Source organism: Lissotriton helveticus, chromosome 5_1, assembly GCF_964261635.1.
Source record: "Lissotriton helveticus chromosome 5_1, aLisHel1.1, whole genome shotgun sequence".
Taxonomy (NCBI): Eukaryota; Metazoa; Chordata; class Amphibia; order Caudata; family Salamandridae; genus Lissotriton; species Lissotriton helveticus.
In genome coordinates, this window is record NC_136065.1 from 2,088,559,580 (window position 1) to 2,088,587,513 (window position 27,934).

Genomic DNA, 27,934 nt, shown 5'->3' on the forward strand with positions numbered 1-27,934 from the left:
CCCTCACCGCTATGGGCACATTCCGGACTTTGTGGGACACTGGCCGGCAGTCCTCTTTGAGAATGATCTTGTGCATGAACTTCTCGAGTTTTCCTACCTTTCCTCCGAAGACCTTGGGGAACTCTCTTCTCACTCTCTCCAGGTCTGGCCAGCTTTCATTGTCCGTGAGCAGCACTTGTTCCTTGCCCCCTGGGTCCAGCTTGATTCCGAGGTCTCCCTGGTCTCTCCATCCTAGGACAGATGGGCCTTTCTCTGCCACATACAACTTGCATGTCGCCGTCCTCCCTCTGAACTCGAACTTCAGGCTTCGATATCCAACCATGGGGATTGGGTTGCTCGTGTATGACACTGGTTCAGGGCTCGACAAATTCGAAAAATGGTACTAGTCCTGCAGGTCTAGTACCATGGAAAATCCCCTCGACCTGACTCCAACCCACTTGACCTCCGTCTCTGAAAACGGAACAAAAGTGACAAGATAACAAGATTTAAAGGCATGTTTATTGCTCATTTCCTTTGTGAGCAATAAAAATGCCTTTAAATCGTGTTATCTTGTCACTTTTGCTCTGTTTTTAAAGACAGAGGACAAAAGTTAGTTTGATTTCCGACTCGCCAGAAAGGGCGAGTAGGACCTAAAAATAGCTCGTCCATTCTCCCTCGCAAATGCGAGCGGGCAAGTGGATTTGTCGAGCCCTGTGGTTGTATGTCCGGCGGTTCTGGTTTGGGACCTAGGCTGTGTATGAATTCCTTATACACATCGTCACACCTTTCATTCCATGCTTTTATTTTATTTTATTTCTCAGTTTTTAACTCACTTACCGTTTCTCCTTCCCTTAGACCTGATGAGTCACAGCCGCTACACGCTGTGACGAAACACGTGTCGGCTTCATCTAATTTTGTCTACTACTTGCTACTTGGGTGTACTGAACATTCATTCCACGATTAAAATCTACAAATTTCACCAGACGAATAGTGTGTATCTTTTCGTTAACATTGCTCAAATTTAAGTCTCCACCTGGAGACAACTCGAATCTTTCGTGTGCACAGGATTTTTGATCATGTTATTCGGTACAGGAGTGGCATCTCCTTACCTTTGCAGGGGCTGGTTTTCCGTTGGGTTTGTTCCCCTGACCTGCTTGCAACGGACTTTGCACTGTCATAGCAACTACCAGAACCAAAGGAACACGCAGAGCGCCATCACTTCCTTGCACATATCCAAACCCATTCTCCCTTGCTCCAATACCCATTCTAAAGGAAGGGCAGCCACAATTTCCTCAACATAAAACCAATATAGAACTTTCCGCCCACATACCGACATCCTTTCAACAACAAGATCTCTACGTGACATGGATAGAGATCAAATTGCACTGGAACTTTTTGAGAACCTATCCAAAGGCACTCCTGTGGTCAACACACCAAGTAGCAACAACACCAATCGGAAGGAAGGACTGAGAGAGAAATTAATCAAATTGGAACGATTGAGAAACCGAAAACTCGCGCTGGTGGGACAGCGCGACTACAATACCTGAGATTGAAGAGAGTCTCAAGGGGACAGAGATCACAAATCTTTCCCACCTTTGACGATATGGACGACGATCTCCTAGGGAAGTGGGAAGAGACACTGATCACCAACTCCAATACTCTTATATTGATTCTTATTGAAAACGCCGAAAGGAAAGTAACCAAACTACAAGCAGAAATCACGATTCTTGAGAAAGAAATACAAAATCTAGACCTCAAAGAAACGACCGACAAAAATTACGCCATCTTAAAAGAGGTACTGAACAAACGCCAAAACGAAATCAAGGATAGAAAAACAAGACAACTTAAAAGAGACGAGGCTGATTACAACGAAGGAAGAGTTTTCACCTTTGCCCGAAAGTACGATCGGGTACTACACAAAACGACCAAACCCCCAACAACACAAGGACTATTTCTAGCTCCTCCAGCACATCATCACTTAACACGATACAGACCAGCGACAGCGAACCGGACAACTCAGACCGAACGAAACAAAAAACCAATGCATACAATTTTTTACAAGAAGTAAGGACAATCAGACAAGAGAACAGAACGCAGCAGAGAAGGGATATAGGAGACCAAAAGCCCGCTGCGGCAAAAGGGGAGGAGCCAGAGAAAGAAACCTACAAAAAGAAGTTGGTCAGGAGACGAGAAGAAAGTATGAACATCACGAAGGAAGTACAAGTGATTAATCTGTCCACCACACAACTAGACAACAATATGATTTCTCTACTTAGCAAAGGTCTCAATTTTAATCCACACGTGACCGGCAACATGTGCAGATTCAAAATCGACTTGTTCAAGTTCATTAGAGGATTGAAACTTAAGAGACATTTCGCTATGACACCTGACAACACCACAGGCCAGACCAAGATATACGATACCCGCAGGTCGGACATTGAGAGTATCCATGAGACCAGAGCCACCCACGTCCTACTGTCCATAACTGACACAGACGATCCTCCACAGAACATAGATTTACTCCTACAAGCATTAGACATTGATCCCAACAACACTATCCCAAGCGGTTTGAAGACTAAATCTAAATGGATACCCAACTTGACGAGTGGCAACCAAATTGACAATTTCCACAATCTTATTTTAGAGGATCTAGACAAATATGAGGCTAAAACTATAAACAAAGCCCAACACATCAAAGACAATCTGAGTAAAGGAGAAAGAATAGCCCTCAACAACTTGAGCAAAATGGATGATCATCATCAAGGAGGCCGACAAAGGGGGTAACATAGTGATCATGAACAAAACGGACTACGACAGCGAAGTAATGAGACAGCTACAAGACACTACTTGCTACATCAGACTAGACAACAACCCTACCAGCAAACTGACCACTCTTATCAACAGCAATCTCCATACCTGGCACACCCAAGGCCTATTGGACGAAGATGAAACCCTGTACCTGAGAGTAACAAGACCTACATACCCATGTCTGTACATACTTCCTAAGGTACACAAACAGGCACCCTTTCCACCTGGAAGGCCTATCATTTCAGGTATCGGCGGACCCACAGAAAAACTGGCTGAATATGTGGATATGTTCCTAAACCCAATGGTCAAAAACTTAGCATCTCACATACAGGACACCAAACATATATTGGGGATCCTAAGCGACATACAGTGGCAGCCAAACATGATAATAGCAACCTTAGATGTGATCTGGCTATACACATCAATCAATCCCGTATTAGGATTACATACAATAACCAAAGTCCTTCATGAAAGACCAGCAACACTATGGGCCCATACCAACATGCTTGTGGCAATGATGGACATAATTTTGAACAATAACTGTTTCACCTACGAGCAAAGATGGTACAGGGAAACGAAAGGAGTAGCCATGGGCTCGAAATTTCACCTTCATTTGCCAATTTGTTTATGGGATACCTAGAGAGAGAATGGATCTGGGGTACCAAAGGCTCTCCGTGGATAGAATATATCATCTACTGGGGGAGGTACATAGATGATTGTCTCCTCCTCTGGTCAGGCACACAAACTCAACTTGACGACTTTTGCAATCACCTGAACTCCAATGACATGTAAATACAATTCACTTGCCTGTCTAGTACCTCTAAAATCGCCTTTTTAGACATTGAATTGTACATAAATAATAATATTCTGCACAGTAGACTTTACAGAAAGGAGACACATCCTGCAACGCCATTCTCCACGCCTCAAGCTCTCGTCCGTTTCACCAAATTCAATCCATCCCTTTCGGTGAATTCACTAGGGGCAGGCGCAATTGTAGTGAACAACCTGAATTCGAAAAAGAACTAGAAAACACGAGACAAAGATTTCACAGACACGGCTACAGACCAGACACCATTGATGAAGCCCAAACAAGAGCTATGAATCTTAAAAGAAACACCACCTTGAGCAACAACAAGAAACCTACAACCACGAGACCTGTGGCCAGACTAATAACAGAATACAACGAGATCAGCACCATAATGCGACAGAGCCTGAACAGACACTGGAAAATACTACAAAAGGACAACATCATGAAAGATATCCTACCGGCTAGACCACAGATGACATTCAGAAGAGGACGCGCGCTCAGGAATAGATTGAGCCCGACTGTTCCTGCCAAACGACCCAATACCAACTGGATGTCTAATCCATCCTATGGTTTCCACAAATGTGGCTGTTGTGGTGCTTGTAAGTGGGCACACAGCGGCATTAAGGAATTCAAGTTCAATACTAACCATACCTACAAAATCAAAAGAAACATAAACTGTAACACCAAATACACGGTGTGCATTCTACAATGTACTTGTAAGAAAATCTACGTAGGGAGCACTATACGTGCACTCAAAGAACGAATCGTGGAACACATCAGAGCAATGATAAACAATGACTCCAGATCACCAGTCGCTTGCCACATCCATGCCTGCCCTACACAAGGACCAAGAAAGAACATCACCTTCTTTGGTGTCAACGTAACCGACCCTATCCCGAGAGGGGGCAACAGAGAACTCAACCTAAGAAGATCGGAAGCAACCTGGATCATGCGCTTGCATGCGGTGAAAGCGGGACTGAACATTGATAATGAGCTTCATTACTTCCTGGGCACATAAGCTCCCTTGCGAGCCTGTGCCGTAAGATTTATACTGATTTGCCTCAAGTACTCATCTTTATAATTAATTAGTGTTTTCCATGTCAAAATTAATCATTTTGTCTTATTTACTCCCCTTTGAGCATAACTGTTGCATTTTGTTTGTTATTACAGTATGCATCCTTGAGTATTCCATCCGTTTAGTCAGGATGTCAGTTACATATGTGTTTTCCATATCCTTTCTAAGGTTTTCCTTACCCCCTTCTTTTGTCACTCTTATGCCTCACACTGTACCATATTTACATTATGTCCTCCTTTATCTGAGGAGGTCACCTGCACAACCTATTGCCATAGTATCCGTGTCTCCACCGATATAACACCCACTACAAACATAAACCCCCTCCCTTTTTGTTCACGCTACGCTAAATACATGTGTCTTGCTCGCGCGCGCCTGTTGGCCTTACCACCAGCGCATGCGCCGTTTTCTGCTGCCTCACACCAGATCAGGCATGCAGTCTAGTCTTTCAGTATTACGAGCTCCAATTAACCATTGACCAATGGGATGCTCTTTTCCCCCTATTTTAGTCACTCCCATTTTCATTACCCACATCCACAACCCAGATGCCTACGGTAACATCCGCATGGACCCGTGTGACCCGTTTCATTTCCCTAAGGTAAGAGGCCTGATCTGTTATTTTAATTAGCCTCCCCCAGCAGCCTGGTCTTTGATTCCGGGCTCACATGTAACTGGCATTTCCCTTTTCCTTTCAGTGGGAGATCTACCCATCTCCACTTGTACCCTCGAGGTGTTTGTGATTACCGCGCACGGCATTGACCCCTCCTTTCGCACACAGTGCGTTTGAGGTACGTTTTATTTATTTCTCCTTTTTGCATTTCACTCGCCAGAGCCCCCCTTTTAAACTCTCCCCGCCCCCCTACCCTGTCCACTCCCATGTCAGGCTCTTCCACACGGAGCACGGATCGGCTTCCATTTGCACTGATACTGTTTTCTCTCTCTAGTGCACCGTTTTTGTTTTTGGCTTATTTTCCCACAATCACGCCGGCCCGTTGCTTTTTCCTTTGCCGGTCCCCAAACACGGGCACTCCTGCTCACTTATGTTGAGTCATTTTAGTCTTGTTGCACTTCTATGTTTTGTCCATTACTAGCGGAATATTTATGTGTGTATACAATTGACTATGCATAGAATGATGAGACCGATAGGCTTTTTATCATTAACATGTTGTCTCATCGGGACAATACCTTTCCTTTTGATCCGTTTACACTGTCTTACCTCACTTATATTTAATTCGTCCTTCTGCTAACGTGATATCTAGCACTTATGTTATACAGACGATTACATTACAATGACCATTAGGATCACATCTCATCGTATTTTACCCTCAAATTGCATGTCTATATGGCACGGTCTCTGGCAGATTCTCAGTTATTTCACCAATACATACCTGGTCACCCACCTTGAATATACCTTTGTTTTCTATTAGATTCCTACGAAGAGTTTTTTTCAGTTTTTCTCATTTTTGTCTTCTCTTACATACAGCCTACTTAATAGAACCATGACCCATATCGCTTTCTCAAATAGCCTTATCCACATCCAGTGGTCAACTATTGCAAATTGCCTATGCTTACACTCCGTGGCACTCACCATGTTATTTCTGGGGCCAGCCTTTATTGTGGTTTTTTATTTTTTATTTTTTTTACCCCCATTTTTTCGGGTTTCAGTTAAACATTATTACTGTGACTATTTCATGACCTCCTCAGTATTATATGTTGACACAGTTATGTTCTCTCATTTATACCCGTGCTGATTGTTCCCACACAATTATCACATATGTCACTTTTAGGTGCGTTACACTTGTTACTGGTTCCTTTTCATGTCTTTATTTAGGGTCCCCACTCTTAAACCACTGATACACATCGTCACACCTTTCATTCCATGCTTTTATTTTATTTTATTTTGTTTCTCAGTTTTTTACTCACTTACCGTCTCTCCTTCCCTTAGCCCTGATGAGTCACAGCCGCTACACGCTGTGACGGAACACGTGTCGGCTTCATCTAATTTTGTCTACTACTTGGGTGTACTGAACATTCATTCCACGATTAAATTCTACAATTTTCACCAGACAAATTGTGTGTATCTTTTCGTTAACATTGCTCAAATTTAAGTCTCCACCTGGAGACAACTCGAATCTTTCGTGTGCACAGGATTTTTGTTCATGTTATTCGGTATAGGAGTGGCATCTCCTTACCTTTGCAGGGGCTGGTTTTCCATTGGGTTTGTTCCCCTGACCTGCTTGCACCGGACTTTGCACTGTCATAGCAACTACCAGAACCAAAGGAACATGGAGCGCCATCACTTCCTTGCACATATCCAATCCCATTCTCCCTTGCTCCAATGATTCTAGATTAGGCTTGCCACCTGTCTTGGTGTTTATTTGTTACGGTCCTGACCTGTATTTTTAAATCCATGCCAATAGAAATATTGAGAAAAATTGTGAAAGACAATATTTTTTCTTTCTGAAACATACTCTTAAAACAGCAAATACCCAAAGAAGCCAGTTAAAACGTACTTGAGAGATGTCTAAATCGTTTCAGAACAAGTTTTAGAGCAAACGGACAATTTGCATGTCAAAAATCATCTTGGAACAACTTCTTTTCAAATACCATCTCTCATGTTACCAAAATCGCAAAACGTGAAAAAATGATCAGTAATTTGTTTCCTAAGAAATGTCACAACCCTATCCCAGGTGCGTAGCACATACAATACTGCAGCAAGTGTACTTGCCCCAAAGACCAGTGAGGTAGGGGCCCGCTTCACTGACTCCAGGTGCATAGCTGTCAGTAGTGCAGCAGGTACAGTGGTACCAGACACTGGTGTTGTAAAGGCCCACTTCACTAATTCCAGGTGCATACCTATCAGTATTGCAGTAGGCACTGTGGCTCCCGAGAAAAGGGGTGTAAGGGCCCTAGTCACTGAATCAAGGTGCATAGCTGTCAGTAGTGCAGCAGGTGCAGTGACACCAGCGACTAGGGGTGTAAGAGGGCCTACTTCACTGACTCCAGGTGCATAGCTGTCGGTAATTCAGCAGATTCAGTGACACCAGAGACTAGGGGTGTAAGGGCCTACTTCACTGATGTACAAGGACTGACAAATCACTACTTCCATTCCATGAACCTTCTAGACAAAATGGCCCCACTGCAACTGAAAAGAACATCCTCAAAAGACTCAAAACCATGGTATGATGGGAGGCTAAATGACGACAGGCGCTCACTCAGAGCAATTGAACGATGCTGGAGAGACACACCCTCAACAGACCTCCGCAAACTTCTAAGAACATCCAGAAACGCCTATTTTAGAAAGATCAGAAAATCCAAAACCGATTTCTTCAGGTCTCAACTAGACCTAGCCAAGAACCGTCCCAAGAAGCTATTCGACCTTATCAAAGACCAAACTAAAAGCCTACCTAATGTCCTCATCGCCAGCCCATCCTCTCTTCCCAACTGTGATGAATGTGCCTCCTTCTTTGCCTCTGAGACAGAATCCATTAAATCCGATCTACTCAAGGACCTAATATCCATCTCGGACTTGAAAAAGAGCACATCACTGCCCCTGGTTGGTGCCCTAGCGAATGACCTCCCATTATTTAAACTAAAAAACAACGCAACTTGGTGACACTTCGACACGTACTGTGAAGACTCCATATTAAAGACGCTAAACACGCTGAAGAACTCCAATCACTTCACTGACCCGCTACCGGCAAACTACCTAAAAGACTTCATGCCCCTCTTACTACCCACCTGGACCAAGATCATTAACACATCCCTCCTTCAAGGTTCTATCCCAGACATCCTGAACACTGGACAGGTCTCACCTATCCTAAAGAAAACCACTGCAGACCATTCAGATCTAAATAACTATCGTCCGATATCTAACAACCCTATGTTAGCCAAACTCCTAGAAAAATGCGTTAACATACAGCTGAATAGTCACATTGATCGATTCAACCTGTTGAACCAATTTCAATCAGGCTTCAGAGCAGGTGACAGCACCGAATCAGCCATGACACATGTATTAGACGACGCTCTCAAAATCCTAGACCAAAATGAAGCCTGCCTTTAAATCCTACTCGACCTATCATCAGCTTTCGACTCCGTCAAACACGGCAACCTGCTGGATCTCCTGAAACACAGAATGGGATTGTCTGGAAATGTATTTAATGGTTTGCCTCCTTTCTCCAAAATAGATCCCAAACATTCAAGGTTAATCAATCCTTGTCCAACCCCATGCCAGTCACATTAGGAGTCCCACAAGGCTCAACCCTATCACCCACCTTGTTCATGGAACCTCTTACTGATCTTCTCAGCCTCACCAAGATACACTTCCACATGTATGGAGACGACACCCAAATTTACATAAAGATACACTCCCTAGAGGACATCAAATCGCTCAGCACCACTCTACAAAAAACCCAAACGTGGCTGGCTGAAAACCATCTGAAACTTAACTCACTCAAAACAGAATTCCTCTTAATCGCCCCCGCCCCCGAACAAAACTCACACGATCCTGGACTGGAGGAAGCACCTCACAGCTCTTAATGGACAACCACTCATAGTCGACTCAGCGAAATCTCTAGGGGTAACGCTAGACGAGAACTTAAAGATGCAGAAACACATTAGCGCCTCAACAAAAGGAGACAACTTCCACCTTAAGACCCTGCGAAAACTGAAACCCTTTCTGCCCGCACACGATTCCAAACAAGCAGTTCAAGCCCTAGTAATTCCTCACGTGGAATATGGTGCAGTAACACTATGCGGCCTTCCTAGGTCATCGACTGCTCCTCTAAGAGCTACGATCAACTCAGCTGCAAGACTCATCACAGTTTCTAAGAGAAACGCTCACATTTCCCCAGACCTGAGAGCAGTCAACTGGCTACCGTTTGAAGCCAGAATTCACCTAAAAATCGCTTGCATGACACACAAGGCCCTCTACCACAACACCCCACAATACCTAGCTCAGAAACTGGTGCTCTCTGCAGGCAGCAGAGCCTCCAGGAGTGCCAAGACTCTTCTCCTACAACCTCAATGATTTGCCAAGAAAAAAACGTATAACCGGTCCTTCTCGGGTATGGCTCCGAGGATATGGAACGCCTTACCCATTGCAACAAGAATGAACCCTTCCACTGCCTCCTTCAAAAGAGAAGTGAAAGCCATCCTCATGGCTAAATTCACTTGATCTCTATGTCTATCCATCGTTATTCTTTTTTCCTATTATGATGTTGTTCTTCGTATATTATATCTTGCCTTCTAATTATGACCTGTAAAGCGCTCTGATACTCGCAAGAGTTTTGTTCGCGCTATATAAAACCTTCAAAATAAAATAAATAAAATAAAGTGCATAGCCGTCAGTAAATCAGCAGATGCAGTGGCCCCCAAGAGTGTAGGGCTCTGCCTCACTAATTCCAGGTGCATAGCTGTCAGTAGTGCAGCAGGTGCAGGGGCGTAAGGGCCCACTTCACTGATTCCAAGTGCATAGCTGTCAGTAATTCAGCAGATGAGGTGGCCAGAGAGTGTAGGGCTCTGCTTCACTAATTCCAGGTGCATAGCTGTCAGTAATTCAGCACATTCAGTGATCCCCCCCCCCCCCCCGAGAGGGTAGGGGGGTCTGCCTCACTAATTCCAAGTGCATAGTTGTCAGTAATTCAGCAGACGCAGTGACCCCCGAGAGGGTAGGGCTCTGCCTCACTAATTCCAGGTGCATAGCTGTCGGTAATGCAGCAGGTGCAGTGACCCCCGAGAGGGTAGGACTCTGCCTCACTAATTCCAGGTGCAAAGCTGTCAGTAATTCAGCAGATGCAGTGGCCAGGAGAGTGTAGGTCTCTGCTTCACTAATTCCAGGTGCATAGCTGTCAGTAATTCAGCAGATGCATTGCCCCCCCCCCCCCCCCCGCGAGAGGGTTGGGCTCTGTCACACTAATTCCAGGTGCATAGCTGTTAGTAGTGCAGCAGGTGCAGTAACACCAGAGACCAGGGGCGTAGGGGCCCACTTCACTGATTCCAAGTGCAAAGTTGTTAGTAATTCAGCAGTTGCCACCAAGACCGAGAGTGTAGGGCTCTGCCTCACTAATTCCAGGTGCATAGCTGTTAGTAGTGCAGCAGGTGCAGTGAAACCAGAGACTAGGGGTGTAATGGCCCACTTCACTGATTCCAAGTGCATAGCTGTCAGTAATTCAGCAGATGCAGTGGCCACAAGAGTGTAGGGATCTGCTTCACTAATTCCAGGTGCATAGCTGTCCGTAGTGCAGCAGGTGCAGTGACACCAGGGATGTAATGGCCCACTTCATTGATTCCAAGTGCATAGCTGTCAGTAATTCAGCAGATGCAGTGGCCCCCGAGAGTGTGGGCTCTGCTTCATTATTCCAGGTGCATAGCTGTCAGTAGTGCAGCAGGTGCAGTGACACCAGAGACTAGGGTTGCAAGGGCCAACTTCACTGACTCCAAGTGCATAGCTGTCAGTAATTCAGCAGATACAGTGGCCCGATGGTGTAGGGCTCTGCCTCACTAATTCTAGGTGCATAGCTGTCAGTAGTGCAGCAGGTGCAGTGACACCAGAGACCAGGGGTGTAAGGGCCCACTTCACTGATTCCAAGTGCATCGCTGTCAGGAGTGCAGCAGGTGCAGTGACACCAGAGACCAGGGGTGTAAGGGCCCACTTCACTGATTCCAAGTGCATTTTAACTCGTGTGACTCCTCTTTTAACTTCGCACTGCTTGTATTGCGCTGCATAGTTTGCATAGCCTACTGTTTAGTTTATTAATTCTTGCCTACCTTAGTGACGCTCTTCCTTAGGCCGGGGTTCAGCTAGGCTTACTGGCACTATAATTGGATCTCACCCGCATTCGGCGGGATATAGCTAGCATTAGCGGGTCCGACCGCCATCTTGGGTGGGTTTTGAGGCCAGGGGCACTTTGGGCGCCATCTTGCTTAGGGCAAGGGGCGCAGGAGGCGGACTTCCGCACTTGGTGAGCTTATTTAAGCCACCGGGTCAGGTTTGGCTCAGATTTCGCTGTCAGCGCGCTACTGCTGCTGCTTTAATTTTAACTCGTGTGACTCCTCTTTTAACTTCGCGCTGCTTGTATTGCGCTGCATAGTTTGCATAGCCTACTGTTTAGTTTATTAATTCTTGCCTACCTTAGTGACGCTCTTCCTTAGGCCGGTGTTCAGCTAGGCTTACTGGCACTATATTTGGATCTCACCCGCATTCGGCGGGATATAGCTAGCATTAGCGGGTCCGACCGCCATCTTGGGTGGGTTTTGAGGCCAGGGGCACTTCGGGCGCCATCTTGCTTAGGGCAAGGGGCGCAGGAGGCGGACTTCCGCTCAGTGTAATATCATATAAAGATGGACAAGCAGGCGCGCAGCAGGCGTGCAGCGGGCGCGACGTAGGCGCGCCAGAGGTAAGCCCGTTTGCGCCCGTTCGCACAACGGGCGAGCTTCAGGCCGCTACCTCTGGCATTCCGTGCACATCCCGCATAGTCTATTCTCGAACTGACTTACTAGCCTTGAGAGCGCCTCAGGCGCCCCCTAGTCAGCAGGCCAGCTGTTCGCCTATACCCAGAAAGCTCTCCTGTGGTTTGCTTAACGTTCGGTCTCTTTGTAAGCACCACACGGAGATTGCCTTTCTTATTGAGTCCATGGGGCTTGATGTGCTGTTCCTAACGGAAACCTGGATTCTGGCGGACTGTGAGGTCGAATTAGGCCTGGCCTGTCCTCCGGGATTTAAAATTAACCATACTCCTCGCCTGCTGAACAGGGGCGGTGGAATTGGATTTATATACAGGGAGACGCTAGCTCTATCTCAGCTTAAGATCAGAGAGGTACCGGGCTTTGAGCTGATGGGGTTCTCTTTTAAAGGACTTGAGGGGATTTTATGCTCAGGTGTCCTGTGCTATCGACCGCCGGGCAATGCCCCCACCCTCCCTGATCTCATCGATCTGTTACATGATCTCTCTAATACTCACTCTCGGTTGATGGTCCTAGGGGACTTTAACCTGTGGCCGGGCGGACCGCAGGACAGTGCCTTTAACACCTTGTGCCAAGCATGCAACGATATTCAGTTGCAGCAGCTTGTCCTCTCGGCCACGCACCGGCTGGGCCATGTCCTGGATTTAGTGTTTGCCGATGCACAACAAGTGACGGTGAACGATATCCTCTGCCAGTATTGGACGGATCATGCCTTAGTTGCTTTCTCTCTATGTCTGGCCATTAACTCTTCGGCGGTTTCCGGTTCTAGACATGCTAAAATGGGAAGACCTTAGTCTCGACTGCTAAAATCTTCAGTTCTGCCTACTTTATTACCAGGAAATTTCATCCTGGGAAATAAGGTGGAGGAGAGCTACACTTCGATGTGCCGGCATATCTCGTACTCCTTGGATAAGGTGGCCCCCCTTCGGAAGTCCAGGGAAAGATTGAATCGGGCATGCCTTTGGTACACGAACGATCTGCGGCAGATGAAGTTGTGCTGTAGACGAGCTGAGAGAGCCTGGAGGAAGTACTATTCGGATAGAGCGAAGGCCTCTTTCTGGCAGTCTCTCCAGGAATACAAAGCACAGATTAAGTGTGCGAAAGCGGCCTACCTGGAATCCGCCTTGAAGCAGGCCCCTAACAAATCTCAGGCGCTGTTTAAAATCGTCAACGACCTGACGCATCCTACCTGCGCGGCAAATAATGTTCCTGCATCGCAGGCTTTATGTGAGTCTTTGGCAAGTGCCTTTGAAGAGAAGATTGCCACGATCTTGGAGGGACTAAAGCGACCAGCACGGTCTTCCTCTGGTCTGGGAGCTCCGGACGTTTCGCCCAGTCGACCCCAGCAGAGTCATATGACTCTTTGCTTGGGAGCTCCGGACGTCTCGCCCAGTCGACCCCAGCTGGATGGTCCTTCTCTCAGTCTGGGAGTTCCGGACGCTGCATCCAGTCGACCCCAGCTGGGTAGTTCCTTTCTCAGTCTGGGAGCTCCGGACATTGCGCCCAGTCGACCTCAGCTGGATGGCCCCTCTCACAGTCTGGGAGTTCCGGACGCTGCGTCCAGTCGACCCCAGCTGGGTAGTTCCTTTCTCAGTCTGGGAGCTCCGGACATTGCGCCTAGTTGACCCCAGCTGGGTGGTCCCTCTCTCAGTTTGGGAGCTCCGGACGCTGCGCCTAGTCGACCCCAGCCGAGCTGTTGCTCTCCCAGCATGGAAGCCTTGGCGGTCTACTCCAGTCGACCCCAGCTTTGTTGCTTCCCCAGCCCGTCCTACGAGGAGTTCTGCAAATTGGCACTAACTGTGTCATCGGGTTCCCCCTTGGACCCACTGCCTCCTAAGTTCTGGAAGGTGTTCCAAGATGAACTTTTCCAGCCCTTGCATTCCATCTGCCTCCAGTCCTTTGACACTGCAATCGTTCCCGAGTGCTGGAAGCTGGCAGTGGTGTCACCTCTTTTAAAGAAACCCACATTGGACCCTGCCTGCCTGTCTAATTATAGACCCATCTCCTTGCTGCCGTTCCCTATCAAAATCATGGAGAAGCTAGTGACCCGCGCCCTGTCCGGTTTCCTGGAAGAGAACACCTGGTTTGATGAGGCACAACTTGGCTTCCGTCCAGCACATGGGACTGAATCTGCGCTGGTGGCCGTGTTGGACAACCTTCGTTCGCGGGTTGACATGGGTCGGGCAGCCTTTTTAGTGCTGCTCGACATGTCGGCCGCGTTCGACACGGTCTGCCACTCTACCCTCATCAGGAGACTGGAAGAGTGCGGGGTCACCGGGCTGGCAAGGGATTGGTTGGTCTCTTATTTGAACAACCGACGGCAGGTGGTGGCGCTGCCCCTATTTAGATCGGAGGTGAGGAATGTGGGGCAGGGGGTACCACAGGGCTCGGCCATCAGCCCCATACTTTTCAACCTTTACCTTCGCCCTCTGGTCCATCTGATAAAATCATTCGGTATCTCAGCATTCAATTATGCTGATGATACCCAATTGGTCTTTTCACTGGAAGGAAGCAACTCGGTCCCGTTGGAAACATTCCATCGCTGTATGTCAGCTACAGCTGACTGGCTTCGATCTAACTCCCTTCAGTTCAACAGCAAAAAAACGGAGGTGCTTTACTGTTCTTCTGATAAAATACCGCGTTCACTCCCCGACAGCTTTTGGCCCTCGACCTTTCCTGAGACAGCGTCAGCCGCTGAGTCTGCACGTAACTTAGGGGTTACTTTTGGGCCTAACTTGCAGCTGGATATACATGTAAATAAGACCACGGCTACGTGCATGATGCTGTTGCGCATGCTCCGTAAAGTTTTGCCCCTTCTACCTGAACAGTCTAGACCAGAAGTAGTGCGTGGGACCATCTTAAGTCGTTTAGACTATTGCAACGCTCTACTTCTGGAAGCCCCTAAAACGTTGCTATGTAAGCTGCAACGGGTGCAGAATATGGCGGCCAAGCTGGCCCTCTCTCGCCCTAACTTCAGCTCCTCCACCGCTGCTCTCGGGGACTTACATTGGTTGCCGGTCCATTTACGTGTTCAGTACAAAGCTGCCTGCCTGGTGTTCAGGGCCTTGCATGGACAGGGCCCAGTCCCACTGCAGAATATGTTTTCATGGTATTCGTCCACGCGATGTTTGCGCTCTTCTTCTTCTGCGTGGCTGGTGGTGGTACCGAGATTCCAGAGAGTGAGGATGGGTGGACGCTCGTTTAGTGTCGCAGCGGCTAAACTCTGGAATTCTCTGCCACTCCTTTTACGAGGTCAAAGGGACCTTCTACCATTTAAAAAAGCGTTGAAGACCCACTTGTTCCCTAGGGCAGTGTAAGATGTTGTTTCTGTTGCTGACAGTGATCTCAAGCGCCAGGATGCCCTTGGGGTGACAGTAAAGCGCTATACAAATACACAAATAAATAAATATAAATATAGCTGTCAGTAATTCAGCAGATGCAGTGGCCCCCGAGAGTGTAGGGCTCTGCTTCACTAATTTCAGGTGCATAGCTGTCAGTAGTGCAGCAGGTGCTGTGACACCAGAGATGATGGGTGTAAGGGCCCACTTCACTGATTCCAAGTGCATAGCTGTCAGTAATTCAGCAGATGCAGTGGCCCCCGAGAGTGTAGGGCTCTGCTTCACTAATTCAAGGTGCATAGCTGTCAGTAGTGCAGCAGGTGCAATGACACTAGAGACCAGGGGTGTAAGGGCCCACTTCACTTATTCCAAGTGCATAGCTGTCAGTAATTCAGCAGATGGGGTGCTGTGAAGCCTAGACGTGCTGTCAGTGGTGCGGGCCGCTTACACAGTTGAAAGTGCACAGTAGATTGAAGTGCAGATAATCAGTGAATTTAGAAGCAGGAAGTTTGGTGGACAATTTGGTGGCATTCTAGGCTCTTTGCACTATTTTTCCTGTGATTATTGGTGCCCTACGTAGAGAATCTCTGCAAACTGATGGACGGTTGTTAGATATATTCCCTTGGAAGATTTTCTCAGGAGTAGAACCCTCTGGAGTAACTACTAGACAATTCTTAACAACGAGACACATAGTTGGATCGCCTCAGGATTCTGAGAGCGGTGCTCGTTATCATCTGGTCAAGAAGCGTCTGACCCTCAGACATTTTATTTAGATACAGCAGTCTGTAGTATATTATAGGACATTTGGAACTGTCCTTGCGGTGGTATCTCTTTCCCGGGTGGAGTGGCCCTTGTTATAGGGCAAAATATCTGGCAGGTCCTGATGAAGGTGGCATCTCATCTTTCAGCCACCAAAACGCGTCAACCACTGCTCTGATATCATCCTGCACATTTGCAGTTTTTCTCTTTGGTCCCTCCAACTACGTTGTTATTCTGAAGTTGAGTTCCCCAGATAGGTTATGAATGTGAAGGTTTGTTTGGGTGTGTGAGTAGGTTTTGTATGTTTGTTGTGAAGTTGTATTGCTTTTCTCTACCTGGGTTTATTTGACATAGTTGTATCGATTGTGTTGTGTAGATTTATGAACTTAGAATTTATGTTGAAAATGCAAAAAAGTATTTAAAAATATGTTTAACCAATGAAAATATTTTTGATAAAAGAAATGAAACAAAAGAAATATATTTTTATTTTTGTTGTAAGACTTTGTTTAGTGGGTTTTTAACTTGCTCGGGGTGCTCACTGTATGCAGGTGGATTAAATCCATTGTAGAATAATTTTAGATTTTGACGGAGATTTTTTTGTTATGTTTGCAGTAATTCAGCAGATGCAGTGGCCCCGAGAGTGTAGGGCTCTGCTTCACTTATTCCAGGTGCATAGCTGTCTGTAGTGCAGCAGGTGCAGTGATACCAGAGACCAGGGGAGTAAGGGCCCACTTCACTGATTCCAGGTGCATAGCTGTCAGTAATTCAGCAGATGCAGTGCCCCCCGAGAGTGTAGGGCTCTGCTTCACTAATTCCAGGTGCATAGCTGTCAGTAGTGCAGCAGGTGCAGTGATACCAGAGACGAGGGGTGTAAGGGCCCACTTCACTGATTCCAAGTGCATAGCTGTCAGTAGTGCAGCAGGTGCAGTGACACCAGAGACCACAGGTTTTAAGGGCCCACTTCACTGACTCCAAGTGCATAGCTGTCAGTAATTCAGCAGATGCAGTGGCCCCCAAGAGTGTAGGGCCCTGCTTCACTAATTCCAAGTGCATAGCTGTCAGTAATTCAGCAGATGCAGTTGCCTCCAAGACCGAGAGCGCAGGCCTCTGCTTCACTAATTCCAAGTGCATAGCTGCCAGTAGTGCAGCAGGTGCAGTGACACCAGAGACCAGAGGCGTAAGGGCCCACTTCACTGATTCCAGGTGCATAGCTGTCAGTAATTCAGCAGATACAGTGGCCCAAGAGTGTTGGGCTCTGCTTCACTAATTCCAGGTGCATGGCTGTCAGTAGTGCAGCAGGTGCAGTGACACCCGAGACTAGGGGTGTAAGGACCCACTTCACTGACTCCAAGTGCATAGCTGTCAGTAATTCAGCAGATGCAGTGGCCCCCCAGAGTGTTGTGAATGTATCTAGGACCCTAATTAAGACATTCCAAATACTGCAAGGCTACTCCCATAGACTCCTAGAAAGCACAATGCGTTCTTAAACAACCCACGCCGCCAGCAGCCCAGGAATTCCCCCTGCTTCTGTTTTGATTTGTCCTAGAACTCCTAGAGTCCTGAAAGAACTGCCAGTTCTTAGTGACGTCTTATGTCCAACCTTACGTCAAACTCTGCACCTTCCAGGTATAAATATACCAACATCTGCCTTAAGCAACACACGGTGGTTTGGAGCAGATCGGCTATCTACTTGCCCGACGCCCAGCTGATGCGAGTGCCGAAGGAAGCCGACCCTCCCTGCTGACGCACTGAGAGAGACGCTGTCTTTTCTCCTGCCGAGAAATCCAGCTCGTGTTTCCCTGACACCCTCGCGGGTTGCTGGGAGATCGAGTCCTGAGAGAGAGATACAAGACCTCCTTCATTCTATACCCAAGGTACGGAGCTGATTAGACCCATAGAGAATTCTTGATTCAGATTCTTGGCAAAAACTGTAACTCATCTACTCCTTCCCACGTACTAGGCTTAGGTTAGGTACACCGGGGTAGGCGTATCTTAGAAACACCAGTTGAGTACGTTTAGTCAATATTTTTTCTTTGTATGTATTTTATCCATTTTTAGTATCTTATGGCTTAGAAACCATATAAATCCTTTTACAGTATTATTTCATAATACTCCTTTTCCTGTACGCACTTTACTTTATGACAAGTATTGAAATTGTGGCAATTCATTTCTCTTGCATGAGAAAGAAGACTGCTCAATAAATAACCCTTTTATTGAAAACGCCCGTCTCTCTATTTCTCTGCATTTCAGGTGAAACAAAGCATGCACGATTGACTGAGTAAAATAGCTATCTATTGTTTCCGCTCCTCTGTAGATATACTCCTTATTCTGGAGGGAGCAAAGTTGTCATGTTTATGCGGTTGTCAGAAGCTAATCCCTTCTTGTCTATTCAGGAAAGCTAAGCACCTTCTTGTTTACTCGAGAAAGTTTCTAGTGACCTCTGAGCTAGCTGGCACACACAATTAAGTCTAACATATCCAATAGAGACCTAGTCGACCTCAGTCCTACGTCTAAACTATCGTTTGTTATTCCAATGCGCAGAGCCTATTGGGAATATAGGAACTACACTACAATAGTGTAGGGCTCTGCTTCACTAATTCCAGGTGCATAGCCGTCAGTAGTGCAGCAGGTGCAGTGACACCAGAGACTAGGGGTGTAAGGGCCCACATCACTGATTCCAAGTGCATAGCTGTCAGTAATTCAGCAAATGCAGTGGCCCGAGAGTGTAGGGCTCTGCCTCACTAATTCCAGGTGCACAGCTGTCAGTAGTGCAGCAGGCGCAGAGGCACCAGAGACCACGGGTGTAAAGGCCCACTTTACCCAAACTAATATATGTTTTCCCTGTCCAGTTTCTTGGATTGTATAAGGCTCATATGGCCGTGCTACACCACTACCTGAGTCACAGTATATGGACCAGACTCAACCCCCAGTGACAGTGTCTAGGCATACCTCTATATGTCTGGACAGTGACATTTGAAGATCATTCTATTTAAATCAATAGACATGAAAATAATTTTTGGATGGTTGGTAAAGAATTGGAGGGTAAAAAGCCGTCCCAGGAGAGTGACACCCTGCAATGCAGTGTGCTTTTGACTTCGTCTCCAGTTTCAGGCTATGGACATCCTCCCACTCCTCCTTGTTGCTGAGTGATTGTCTAGTGTCAACAGGTTTCACCTTCTGTTACCAAATGTAGGCAGACTCATTCCCACCCCTACAGTGCCAATTTACCCCTTCTGCACCCACTACCATACTGTAGACCGTCTCAACCTAGTGAATAGCTAGGTATGAGTCTTAACTCCCTGTGACAGATCACTTACAGGCCTCACACTCATCAACAGGCTATGAGCAGACCTCCGACTGAGGTAACAGACTCTAGAAATGTCTTACACCCCCAATGACTGGTATTGCACCTGAGAGACAGACTATGAACAGGCCTCACTATTTACAGACTATGTTAAACCCCCAAATTGCTTAGTGAGAGGCTATGGAAAGGCATTCCCCACAACAGATAGCCTAAGGACAGACCTTACATCCCATGACAAGCCTCACAGCCTGTGACAGGCAAGGGATGACCAAGAGGACCACGGGAACTAAGGAAAGAGAATCATCATCTTCAGTAGGGGAATGAGGTAAACCTTAAAGAAGAGGACAAGGAGCCCAACAGGGACCAGAACTGTGAGAAGGAGGAAATCCAGAATGGCGAGGATCCGGAGGAATTTTAGGACGACCAGGAGGATGACCTGGTCCAGAAGTAAGAGGACCATTGAACACTTAAAAAAATCATTCTTGGCTGAATAACCTAAGGCTTTTAAAAGGTCCTGAAGCTTTGGAGGGGTCCGATCTTAAGGGGTTTGTAATTTTTTTGTTAAAAGGAACAGTCCTGAAAGGATTGCAAGAAGTAGACCTAGTGCACAAAATTCAAAGGGTGCATCGTGATCCCTGTAGGAGGAACCCTGCTAAGCAAAAACCAAGGAAGATGTTGGTCAATTTTCTAACGTATTCAGTTAAGGAGCAGATCCTGTCCTCCGCCCTAAAAGAAGGTTCCATCTCCTTTAATAGTTCAAATCCCTTCTCCTTTCAAATCAGATCAGATATTTCCCATGTAACTCCCACTAGACAGTGGGAGTTGGGAAAAAGGCTGGAAGAGCTGAATAGTATGGGGGCCAAGGCACAGCTGAAGTTCCCAGCACTGCTTCGTGTGATGTGGAACAATCACATGTACCAGATAAAATCAGGCGATGAAGCCGACTCCCTCATTGTAAAGATTAAGGAGGAGCAGGGGGTAAAATGTAGGGGGGGTTAAGAGGTAAGAGGTAAAAGATAAGTAAAAAGCTTTTTAATCGTATTGTACCGGTACTAGCAGGAACTTACTTAAATTAGGATTTTGCATTTCAGGGGGAGGAGGGGCCAAATAGGCTTTGACTTTTGGAAGGGAGGGTTCCTCATGGGAAGAGGGGGCATAGGCACAGGGGGTGTGGGGAGGGGGGTGGGGAGCATTGGTTAAAAAATAAAAAAGAATCTCATCTCACCTTAGCTTGTAATCATCATGCCGAGTTGAGGAGTTAGTCATACTAGCCATACAGGTAGAATGGGAAGATGGCAGGAAACCATGGTCTAAGGGATAGAAGGACCATCTTTATCTCTTGGAAAGTGAATGGATTGAGGTGCCCTCGGAGGCAAAGGCTAATCCTTAAATATCTGGAATTATCCACTGCTCATGTTTGCTTATTGCAAGAGACACATCTGAGTTTTACAGAAAGCTGTTCAATTTTTTCTAAAGACCCTTGGATAAAATGTTTTATTTATTTATTTATTTATTTAAAGAGTTTTATATAGCGCTGGCTAGACCCGGGCGTCCTATAGCCGGAGCGTGGCAATACTGGTAAAACATGGTGCCTTATGCTCCATTAAAAAAACACAAACGGATTCCTCTGGGAGATGGTTAGTGGCTCATATTACATTACATAATATGGATGTAGTGTGTGCCTCGTTTTATGGTCCTGATATTGACGATTCGACCTACATACTTAAGCTACAATCAATACTGACATTGGAGTCACCTCCCTATATTTTAGGTGGGGATTTCAATGTCCTATTCGACCCATCAAAAGACAGGTCTAATTTGAGTCACTATATAGGCGCCCCAAAGATACGTCGTGCATTATTAAACCTGATCCAAGATTTAGATCTGATTGATGTATGGAGAGCTCTGATGGGTAAACAACAGGGCTTTACGTTCTATAGTAAGAAATACGGTCACTCCTCTAGGATCGACTATATCTTGAATGAATGAATTTGTATTGCGCAACTTAGCCCGGAGTCATCAAGGCGCATCAGATGGAAACAGCTGAGTGAAGTGTGAAAACAGATGACGGGTTACAGGTAGGCTTCTGCGTAAAGCCAGGTTTTTAGACCTTTGCGGAACAGGGCGAGGGACGCCTGGCCCTTGAGCTCAGCTGGAAGCATGTTCCAATGTTTCGGGGCAAGGGAAGAAAAGGCCTTCCCTTCCCATCTGGCCTTGGCGGTTCGAGGGACAGACAAAAGGTTTTTGTTGGCAGTTCTAATGTCTTCTGCACCGGATCCGTGAAGAGCACGGTAGGTAAGAACTAATACCTTGAAATTTATCCTGGCCTGCACAGGAAGCCAGTAAAGGTTCTTTCTAATCAAGGATCCTGAAGAACGCCTGGGGCCATCAGCAACAAACCTTGCTGCTGCATTCTGGACAACTTGTAAATGATGGACCAGCCTTTTGCTAATCCTAAATAGAGGGCGTTACAATAGTCCAGACGAGGGGAGATGAGAGCCACTGAGACTTGTTTCCGGGCTTCCGGGGAAAGGTAGTGTGTGAGTTTTCTCAGGATCCTTAGGACACCACAGCAGGTGGAGACAGTCCTGTGACTTGCTTGTCAAAGGAAAGTGTGGTGTCGAGGATAACACCCAGATTACGAGCGACAAGGGAGGGCTTGGGACACATTCTAAGGGCAGGGGGCCACCAGTCGGCCGACCAGACATCTTGTTTACCTCCAAAGATGAGGACCTCGGTCTTTTCCCCATTTAGTTTGAGGAAATTTGAGGTCATCCAGCCTGCCACTGCTTCCATGCAGTTCCTGAAGTTAGAGGCCATGTTCTCCACAGATTGAGAGAGGGAGACCATAATCTGGGTGTCGTCAGCGTACGACAGTACTTCCAGTCCAAAGGATCTTACAAGCCTAGCAAGTGGGGCCACATATATGTTAAAAAGTGTAGGGCTCAGGGATGAGCCCTGAGGGACCCCACACTGCAGAGGCTTGGCAGGGGAGAGGAAGTCACAGATAGACAGTTCTCAAATGACATAGAGAGGATTACCGTTATCCAAGCCACCTTTCAGACCATGCACCATTGCAGTTTGTTTCAGAATAAAGGGTTGCAGGTACAGCCAAGATGGACACTAAAGAAGGCCATGCTTCTCGACCCTGAAGTTATTGAGACTATGAAGTCTTTCTCTTTAGAATTTTTCCCTTGAATATGGGATCTTCAACTATGGACTTTATTTGGGATGCATATAAGGCATGCCTAAGGGGGAGACTACACTGCATCATATGCTCCAAGAATAGGGCAGAGGCCGGGGTATTAAAAAACATTGAGGAAAGAATAAGTCAGTTGGCGAAGGACAGAAATGGCTTAAATAATGGGGACTCAGAGCACCTTTCAAGAGTTTTGCAGGTCCTGGACGAGGCGCGACAGGAGTATAGAGGAAAATTGGATGCAAGGTGTAGAGCGCAATGGGACGCTAGAAATATGCAAAACTTTGAGTATGGGGAAAAAGCAGGAGCTTTAGTGGCATGGAAAGCCAGAGTTGACCGTACCAGAAACGACATTAAAGAACTGATTGTTAATGGTAACGGAGAGACATCAAGTAAAAATGAGGATATGCAAACCTGCCTTCTTTCGCTGTTCTCAGACCTCTATAAAGAGGATTTGGCTCCATCCCCGCGTTCCATTCGCTCATGGCTGAGCAATAAACTATTGCCCGCCTTGTCTGAGGAGGGTAGGAATAGTTTAGATGCTCCTATCGCGTTGGAGGAAATCTTAGAGCAGATTAAAAAAGCTAAGAATAAAAAAGCTGCTGGCTCAAAATCACTTCCAAGTGAAGTATATAAGCATCTTACTGAAGAGCTGTCCCCCTTCTGGGCACTGCTTTTAATTCAGTATATTGTCCTGCGGGTAGAGTACCCAACTCGTGGAAGGAGGCAATAATTGTTCTGATTTTAAAGCCAGGCAAGGATCCTTTAAGGGCAGACTCATATCGGCCAATTTCCCTGTTACATGCGATGATAAAATCTTTATGGGCATTTTGGCGGGGAGATTGGCAAAACTGGTTCCCAAGCTGATACATACAGATCAGAAAGGGTTCGTGACTGGAAGGCATATCCAGGAGCAGACACATCTTTTAATAGGCAATATAGATCTAGCCATTCAGAGATCTGACCCCTTGGCCGTAGTCCCATTAGACGCGGCCAAGACTTTCGATAGAGTCTGCTCGGTGTACTTTTGGGAGGTTTTTGAGGTAATGGGATTCAGTCCCATTTTCATCTAAACCTTACGAAATTGCTATCGGGGAACCTCTGCGCGGATTCTCTTAAATGGTCTATTAACATAAAGTATTAATATCAAGCGAGGAACTAGGCTGGGGTGTCCCATCTCCCCTCTTTTATTCAATATATATATAGAACCCTTGGCACAAGCTATAAGGTTAAATAAATCAATCTGCCCTTAAAGGTCTGAACACTGTAGCTCTAAATTAGCCCTTTATGCAGATGACCTGATAATATATACGAGTGACCCGGAGGTGGCGATTCCTCGGGTTGAGGAGTTATTGGTCGAATTTGGGACCATGTCAGGCTGTGCGGTTAATAGATCAAAAACAGAGGTTATGTGTTGGTATTTGGAGCAGTGGAGAGGACCAGTTAGCACAGAGTTTAGATGTCTGGGGATTTATATTGTGAGGGATCTGGAAAAAATCCCTCCGATTAATCTAGAGAGAGAGACCAAAGAAATAGACCGTCTTTTCAGTAGGTGGAGGAATCTCCCCGTAACCATTTACAGGATAATCAATTTGGTAAAGATGGTCATTCTTCCTAAACTTTCCTATCTATTTACTAATATTCCTCTAACCTTCTCGAAAAAAAAGCATTAGTAAGGTACAGAGCAAGATTGGGAGCTTTGTGTGGGGGGGACAAGGGGGTCCGACTGGCCTGGAAAAAACTCAGACGTAGACTAATCAAAGGAGGGTTGGCCCTTCCTGATTTCGGCCTGTATGCAGTAGCATTTCAGTTTAAGAGCATCCGGATGCTACTTGTTAAACCCGATGAGTCAGCTTGGGGTAGGCTGTTGGGAGAAATGGTGAGAGCTGAGGGAGGAGGAAGAGGAGGCGGGGCATTTCTGTACAAGTTTGGGTCCCCCAGATTCTTTAAGCGGGTACGTCTGAAGGTTTTGAGGGCAGCTGTGGAGCTGTGGCACAGGGTAAGACTCAGTTGGGGGATAGGCTATTACTCGGACTTGGCACCAGTCTGGGAATTTCCTGGAACTCCGGAGTGCCTGAGAGACAGCCTGGCCTTGCCTATAAAGAGGGCAGGTATTAATACCTGGATTGAGTTGGCAGAATCCGAAGGAGTACACCCCTGGGAATATCTGAGAGTTAAGATAGGTACAAGACTATCTAGATTCAAATACTTACAGCTAGTATCTTGGTATGATGCGGAGAGGGAGGAAGTAAGGGTAAATGGAGTGATTGAGAGGCTGTGTCAATCTGCTCTCTCAATTAAAAAGGAAATCTCGATTTGGTATCACCACCTACTAGAAGCTGAAGATCTAGTGATTCCTCCCCTAGAGGCGGTATGGAACCGAACCCCATTGGAATCCTCAGTAGAGTTCCTTTTTGAACCTTCTATCAAAAGGGAGGGAAGAGGATTCAAGGTCCATTCAGTTCCCCTAGTTAGATACTGAGTTGATCAAAAAGGGAATGGACACTAGTGTCTACTAAACCTTTGGTTTGTCTTTGACAACCCTCATAGGCAACCTGATTCAGTCGATGCGGTATATCTTTTATCCGCCCCGTCAGGTGTCATGGCATATTCATAGGGTAGTCAAATAACGTGCGGTATGCCTGCCTCACCCGAGGCTACCTCTGGTCCAGGTAGAAGTGTCCAGAAATAATAGGGAGGGGAAAAAAAAAAAACTTATTTTAAAAAACAGTGTGTCACCAGAAAGAAATTTTTAATGAGAAGGTTGACACTGTTAAAAAGATTCGATATATATGTAATCGGGTAACTAGATTACCATATATCTATGTATATATGGATGCGTCCATATATACATAGATATATGGTAATCTAGTTACCCGATTACATATATATCGAATCTTTTTAACAACAGTGTCAACCTTCCTTTTTGAACCTTCATTGAAGACACTATATAAGTATATAAAACCTGCCTGCCTGAAAAAGAATAATTTTTTTGTGAATAATAGACTCTATTCTACTCCTGCAAGGATAGCAAAGTCCACTCCAGTACCTCCACCCAAATGTTCAAGATGTCACGCACCTCTAGCTAATGACTTTCATGTCTTTTTTGAGTGCTCAGAATTGGAACCTTTCTGGAACGAGGTGGGTGACTCACTTCGGGATATTTTTAAAATCAGGATTGATGTCAATCTCTCACTAGTTTTATTCGGAGACGACGGTTTCTTTACCCAGGAAGCCTCACAGCTACACAGAGGTCTTTTATTATATATTATTTTGTTGGCGCGGAGAGAGATCTGTAAGAAATGGAAAGATCCCCTCTCACCAAAAAGAGAGGACTGGCTTAAAGCCACGTTTGCTATGGCCCGGCTAGAATATGAAGGCGCAGAGGATAAGTCACTAAACATCTGGCATCCTCTGATGAGTTTGGGGTGCAGCCTAAGTTTGATCTATCTGGTTTTATGATTACACCAAGTCCCGTACAAAAGGGGATGGGTCGGGCGACCCAAGCGTATGCGGTAAGCGGAGAGGTCCTCAGTTAGCGAAAACGGCTTTACAAGATCCGCAGAGGCCTAAAAGAGGAGATGAGGACCAAAAAACAAATGAATTTAAGAAGTCAGAGGACCAAGAGGATAATCATGGCTAGGATGACGAACAGAAGGACAATAATGGAAGATTAAGCCTAAGCACAAGAGCATACTTCCACAGCCGCAGTACAACAGTTGCTAACTGTGTATTTTCTTATGATCAATCCTGTAGTCTGGAATTTGGCTCCCTGGGTCTGGCTGATGGGTTTTGAGGTTCCAACAGTAGGCCCTGAGGTCTAACATGGATCCCTCCAACAGGTAGGTCCTAATTTATAGCATGTGGGGCTTGTGGTTTGGCAAGAGTCATGGGGTCCAGATCGTGGGAGGGAGCTGAGGTCCATTTTTGGGAGCTGAGGTATGACTACAATGCACTGAAGCTCCGTAACAGGCTTTTTGTGTTCATCTGCTGTGTCGTGATGTCATTTTTGTGGGTTATGACATCCAGCTAATGGGCAATGATGTCCTTCAACTCACCTTGTGGATCCCGAGTTTTCCCTATTTGATCCTTATTTGTGACTTGCGAGTCGAGAAGTTGGGCTGGCGGATCCTGGTGGATTCTAACGTCAGTTTAATAGGTCTGTAAAAAAACGTAACAATGTTACTAGACCTGCAGGTTTAGTAACTTGAATAATCTAGTTGACGTAATTGTAATGTACTTGACGTATGAACTGGTCTCATTGTGTGCGTTGCATTGCTCTGTCCTGGAAAGGCGTTGCATGAGCGTACCCACGCAACTAAGCAAAACCAAAGGTGATGATGGACGGATTGTTGAACATTGTAAGCAATCACCTCCAGTCAACTGATCTGGGTTTAATCCATCATCATTCTTTAGCTCACTCCACCACCCCAGTTCAGACATGGTCCTATGCAAATCAGTCTGACCCTGTGCCTCATGTGAACAGTCCAGCCCGAACTGCCAAGCCATGTCTTCCCTGGACCGGAAACAAGCATCCTGGGACCGGTTTCTGGCTAATCAGCCGTCACCAGCCAGGCTAGCTTGAATCCAGTGGCAATGTGAGCAAGGGACCCACGTCCCCTGCCAACTTAGGGCGGACAAAGCAAAACCAAAGGGGATATTGGACGAAGTGTTGAACATTGCAAGCCCTCACCCCCAGTCAACTGATCTGGGTTTAATCCATCATCATTCTTTAGCTCACTCTGCCAGCCCAGTTCAGACATGGCCATATGCAAATCAGTCTGACCCTGTGCCTCATGGGAACAGTCCAGCCCGAACTGCCAAGCCATGTCTTCCCTGGACCAGAAACAAGCATCCTGGGACCGGTTTCTGGCTATCAGCCGTCATCTGCCAGGCTAGCTTGAATCCAGTGGCAAAGTGAGCAAGGGACCCACGTCTGGGCATACCCTGCCAACTTAGGGCAAACAAACCCACGCAACTCACATGGATTTTATCGCATTCCCAGATTTACTACTGCTGGTAGACATGGTAATGCGTCACAATGGTAAAAATATCTTAATTTCTCCTTTTTACTTCCTCTTTCACTGTGTGCTGCATTCTGCAGCACACATAGATGAATATGCCTTAGGGAATTGTTTTTGTGCAGGAAGGTGTCCCATCCTGCACAAAAACAATCATGCATGGAACACAGGCACCCTTGCAC